Source organism: Dendroctonus ponderosae, unplaced genomic scaffold (genome assembly GCF_020466585.1).
Source record: "Dendroctonus ponderosae isolate FM_Combo_2020 unplaced genomic scaffold, Dpon_F_20191213v2 Dpon_F_20191213_9, whole genome shotgun sequence".
NCBI lineage: Eukaryota > Metazoa > Arthropoda > Insecta > Coleoptera > Curculionidae > Dendroctonus > Dendroctonus ponderosae.
In genome coordinates this window covers 5,662,635-5,668,806 of record NW_026019116.1, presented here as the reverse complement: position 1 = coordinate 5,668,806, position 6,172 = coordinate 5,662,635, and positions in this window count along the sequence as shown.

Here is a 6,172-nt window from a genome sequence, read left to right as displayed (position 1 = left end):
CTTTTCGACCATCTTCAACGAATCTTAGGGAATTTTTCAAACTTTGCGCGATTTTGACCGCAAATTAGTTCAAAGAGGACGAACTCGCGAGGTTTTTTGCCGTATAACTTAAAATTCTTAACTCTTCTGAAAATGGGATAAACTTTTAGGAAAATTATTTTTTTCAAATAAACGAAGACAGCTACTTGCAAGATTTTGTCCTGAATGGAGTCAAGTGTGTTTCATTTAGAGCAAAAGTTTTGCTTTGGCAGCATCTTCAGGGAATTTTAGGGAATTTTTCAAATATTGGCGATTTTGTTCGGAAATTAATCCAGAGTTGGCGACCCGCGACGATTTTTTTCATTTTTCTCCTGGACCAATTGGGGACAGGGATTCCTGAGGTCAATCCAAAATAGGGGAACACTTGCTTGATACACCAGTAAAAGTTTCGAATTTGATCCTTCATCAGGGATTTTTATATGAATTTTCAAACTTTTAATCTTGATTTTAGAAATCGAGTTTTGAGAAAACTTTATTTTCTAAACAAAAAAAGACACCAACTTGCAAGATTTTGACCTGCATGGTGCAAATGTTTGCTTGTTATATTTCATTTAGAAGGAAAGTTTTGATTTTGCACCATCCTCAGGAAAATTTTCAAATTGTGGGCGATTTTCACCGAAAGTGCAGAGTAGATGAACCCGCAAAGACTTTTTTCATATTTCTCCCAGACCGATTGGGAACAGAGATCTCTTAGCTCTTTTGAAATTAGGGGAAAGCTTGCTTGATACACCCGTAAAAGTTTCGAATTTTTTCCTTCATCAGGGATTTTTCTGTGAATTTTCAAACTTTCAATCTCGATTTCAGAAAACGAGTTTTAGGAAAAAATTTTTTTTCAAATAATCGAAGACAGCTGTCCTGAATGGAGTCAAGTGTGTTTCATTTAGAGCAAAAGTTTTGCTTTGACAGCAACTTCAAGGAATTTTAGGGAATTTTTCAAACATTGCGCGATTTGGTTCAGAAATTAAGCCAGAGTTGGCGACCCGCGACGATTTTTTCCATTTTTCTCCTGGACCAATTAGGGACAGGGATTCCTTAGGTCAATCCAAAATAGGGGAACACTTGCTTGATACATCAGTAAAGGTTTCGAATTTGATTGAGGGATTTTTTTTAGGTAAATTTTTAAACTTTCAATCTTGAATTCAGGAAGCGAGTTTCAAAAATATATTTTCTTGAAACAATAGAAAATGGGAACTTGCAAGTTTTTGCCCTGCAGCGAGCAAAGTGTGTTTCGTTTAGTGAGAAGGTTTCGCTTTTGCATCATCCTCAGGGAATTTTTCAAAGTTTGCGCGATTTTGACCGCAAATTAATCCAAAGAGGACGAACTCGCGAGGTTTTTTGTCGCATAACTTAAAATTCTTAACTCTTCTGAAAATGGGAGAAACTTTTTGATCCCACCGTAAAGGTTTCCAATTAGTTCCTTCATCAGGGATTTTTATATGAATTGTCAAACTTTTAATCTTGATTTTAGGAAGCGAGTTTTGAGAAAATAATTTTAACCAAACAAACAAAGATGGCAACTTGCACGGTTTCAGACTGAATCGACCAAAGTGTGTTTCATTAAGAGCGAAAGTTTTGCTTTTGGACAATCCGAAATAGGGGAAAACTTGCTTGATAGATCAGTAAAGGTTTCGAATTTGATTGAGGGATTTTTTAGTGAATTTTTAAACTTTCAATCTTGAACTCAGGAAGCGAGTTTCAAAAGTATTTTTTTTTGAAACAAAAGAAAATAGGTACTTGCAAGTTTTTGCCCTGCAGCGAGCAAAGTGTGTTTTGTTTAGTGAGAAGGTTTCGCTTTTGCATCATCCTCAGGGAATTTTTCAAACTTTGCGCGATTTTGACCGCAAATCAATCCAAAGAGGACAAACTCGCGGGGTTTTTTGTCGCATAACTTAAAATTTTTAACTCTTCTGAAAATGGGAGAAACTTTTTGATCTCAACGTAAAGGTTTCCAATTAGTTCCTTTATCAGGGATTTTTCTATGAATTTTCAAACTTTTAATCTTGATTTTAGGAAGCGAGTTTTGAGAAAATAATTTTAACCAAACAAACAAAGATGGCAACTTGCAAGGTTTCGGACTGAATGGACCAAAGTGTGTTTCATTAAGAGCGAAAGTTTTGCTTTTGGATAATCCGAAATAGGGGAAAACTTGCTTGATACATCAGTAAAGGTTTCGGATTTGATTGAGGAATTTTTGAACTTTCAGTCTTGAATTCAGGAAGCAAGTTTCAAAAATATATTGTTTTGAAACAAAAGAAAATGGGAACTTGCAAGTTTTTGCCCTGCAGCGAGCAAAGTGTGTTTCGTTTAGTGAGAAGGCTTCGCTTTTCCATAATCCTCAGGGAATTTTTCAAACTTTGCGCGATTTTAACCGTAAATTAATCCAAAGAGGACGAACTCGCGGGGTTTTTTGTCGCATAACTTAAAATTCTTAACTCTTCTGAAAATGGGAGAATCTTTTTGATCCCACCGCAAAGGTTTCCAATTAGTTCCTTCATCAGGGATTTTTATATGAATTGTCAAACTTTTAATCTTGATTTCAGGAAGCGAGGTTTGAGAAAAAAATTTTAACCAAACAAACAAAGATGGCAACTTGCAAGGTTTCGGACTGAATCGACCAAAGTGTGTTTCATTAAGAGCGAAAGTTTTGCTTTTGGACAATCCAAAATAGTTGAAAACTTGCTTGATACATCAGTAAAGGTTTCGGATTTGATTGAGGGATTTTTTAGTGAATTTTTGAACTTTCAGTCTTGAATTCAGGAAGCGAGTTTCAAAAATAAATTTTTTTGAAACAAAAGAAAATGAGAACTTGCAAGTTTTTGCCCTGAAGCGAGCAAGGTGTGTTTCGCTTTTGCATCATCCTCAGGCAATTTCTGAAACTTTGGCAAATTTTTACTGGCAAGTCCACGAGATGAGAATCTGTATAATCAATTTAATTTTTTTCATAGCTATTGGGTAATTGGGAAAACAAACTCTCTAACTGTTTAAGCTTGAGCAGCAAACTCTGTTGTATTTAGAACAATCTCGGGAGTTCTATTAACTTAAGTTTCAAATTTCAACTGGCTGGAAAAGGCAATCAAAGTTTCGATCGGTCCGAAATAAATCGATGGCTTCATCAGGAAAATTCGACTAAATCACGAGCAAAAAACGGTGCATTCCGGCCGCCAATACATCGGTACCATAGCGGGTTCCTGTCGGTTTCTTGTAATTTAGATGGCAGATTAGCATTAATACAAGTAGCCGGTACACGCGTTCACCGGATTTACCAGAACGAGCGTGTTGGGTACCCTGGAACTCCCGAGTATGCAAATTGACGTCATTCTTCGAGTGCCTTAATTGGGGCAAATGGATTCGTTGTTAAGCAGCGAGAAAACCGGTCTGGGTAATTTCCAATAGTTCAATTTCTGGTCGGGTTTTCTGGTTTAGTTTGTAGCCGTATTATTCGCAATGATTCAATCACCGAATTGATTAATGGACTGCACATTCTAAGAGGGTCAATTAGTCGACACACGCCCACATTCCGATTTTCTTTCTTCGAAAACACTGTGAAATGCCCACAAATCTCCAATTTCCGAGAGGTTCAATGCTGTTGCTTGAGCAAAAAACCCTTAGCATTTGAATTGTTTTTCGCGTTTTGCTATTCACTCGTTCACTCTTGCAGCGGTCGCATACACTCAGTACATGCATAAAGAAAAATTCCTCATGTAATTAGCAACCTTGTATGTATGATTATTAAAACCTCTCTTTCAGCCAATTAAAGCAGTTTGGTTCTTTGTGTTTAAGTTATTGCAAAATGAGTCAATATAGGTGGCAAGTGCATGAATAATGTAACTAAACCGGGCTGGATGCACGCCAAGAGGAAGAAGATAAGCGTGCACAGGAAGGATTTCGCTACGATTGGGAAATTGTCGACAGGTTGGTCGGACGTGCAAACAAGCACCTCGCCTCGGCAAAAATAAGCTTTATTGCCGCTATCTCTGAGGCTATTTTCGGCTCATGCTAATTCTATAAGTGGGAATAACTGCGGTGCTAATTGGGCCATTAGGTAAAAAAATGCTTTTTTCACTCAAAATCCCCATTGATGGCATTTTCCATTGCATTACCAGCAAACCACTTCACAGCAGTTAGTTTAGATTGCGGAGGACTTTCCACAAGGAAAACCGTCCTTGATTTTGGAACTGATATCGCGATCAAATTCATAAACAAACTTTCATAAGTGGGTTTTGCATCTTCGCATGTTCCACCATGCCCGATGGTTTGTTATTGTCTATCGACTCGAAACGATTCGACTGTGAAGGAGATCGGGTTGCAATTAAGATGCAAATACCATCTGAGTGATTCCACGATGAAGAGGAAAAACTCACTCGATTCATTAATTTCTTTTGATGAGCAAAAGAAGACGGTTTCTGCTACTGCTCTGGCAGATTATGATGGGAATCGAACAGCAATTTGACTGGGGGTTTATCGAGAGTGGAACCTTCAAGTAGGAGATTGATATGCGCCAATAAACCAGCAAACTAGATCGATAAATCCCAATCGAGTGGACAGCGGCGTGATGTTTAAAATGATCTGTAGCTGACATTGAGGAGCCGGCCATCGCGCGATATTTATTGTTCAAATGGGATTTTATTGTGCATGTTTTCATGGAGGGCTTTCGACTCGAAGAACCGCTAATTAATCATGTGGCCGAGTGGCTCGATTTCGCTTCCTGGTTTCAGCCTTAAGTCGCTGATGGAAACATGGGAGACTCAGCGATTGAAACAATGCAAAATTTGCCACCGATTGGGGCAGGGTGGGTCGATTACGTATCGTACGTAATACGGTCGTTCAAGGTGGAAAAATTGAACGAACGCTGAACGGTAAACGGCCCATTCTGATTAACAATGAGAAAATAATTGACTAAACAAAAAGTGCGCTCATTATTAAAAATATCGACTGGGAGAAAAAAAACGAAACCAATTAAAGTTTGCCGCTGACAACGATTTTGCTGGTTTTTATATCGACACAACCTTGAAATTGTATTATTATAAATCTCGGATATCTAGCGCTTAATAATTCTTTTTCTATTTGCATAAAAAGAAAAGGTCTCATGTGATCCAATGCCAAGCGCTAATAAGCGCAAAAATCTTTTGTTTTAATACGGTTATTGGATTCTTGGTTAATTCGCTTTAAGCATCGCCGTAATTACGATCGCTAATTGTTCTTACTTTTGCCGCTCTTGATTTAATTGCTTTCTTCATCCATGTTGCCCATTATTGCCGACTGTTTACTCACTCAAAAAAAAAGGTGCCAAATCTTCCTCAATTTGTGCAACATTGCAACTTGAACGGCAGGGAAAAGTTGATTTCAAAAATTCCTGCTGAAGAATAAAAAGAAGCAACAAGTCCCGAACTCTACTGCTACATAGCGGAAGATTTAGTTTGCGAATTGGACAAGCTTCAATTAAACCCGACCCATCAGGGACGCACAAGCGGCGGTTTAGATTTTCTTCGGGAAACTTCCAACTTGGAAGGCTTTTGCTCAAAAAATCTTGATGTAGCACCGACAGGAATTTGCCTTCTGTCTTTGCGACTCATTGAAGGAAGGCACAGTCTAAGCATGGCAACGATTTGATTTTATTCGGCCAATCAGTGGCGCACCATTAGTTAATGCACTACTGAAATAAGGATTAAGCGTATTACTGCATAATTATCGATGTATTACTCATAATGTTCAATTATTTTCGAAAGAAGGAAAATATTGGTCCTAAAATGGCAAAATTGCTTTTAAATTAATCGGTCAGGGGCGTCCTAACAACGTTCTAAACTATCTAAAAAAATCCGACAAAATATATTTTATTTGAAAATTCCTGTTCGCGAACCAGAAAAACGATCTTCTTCCGGTTTTCCCTGTTCAATAACCAAATGTGTAATCTAAGTATGGTAAAAATTGTATTTTAATCGGTAAGTCAGGGGCGTTCTAACCAAGGTTTAAACTATCTCAGGGAAAAATCCGATTTGAAAGACATTTTACTTGAAAAATTCCTGCTCGCGGACCATAACAATGATCTTTTTGCGGTTCTGCCTGCTTAATAAACAAATTTATGGTCTAAGTATAGGAAAACTTGTATTTGTATCGGCCGGTCAGTGGCGTCGTA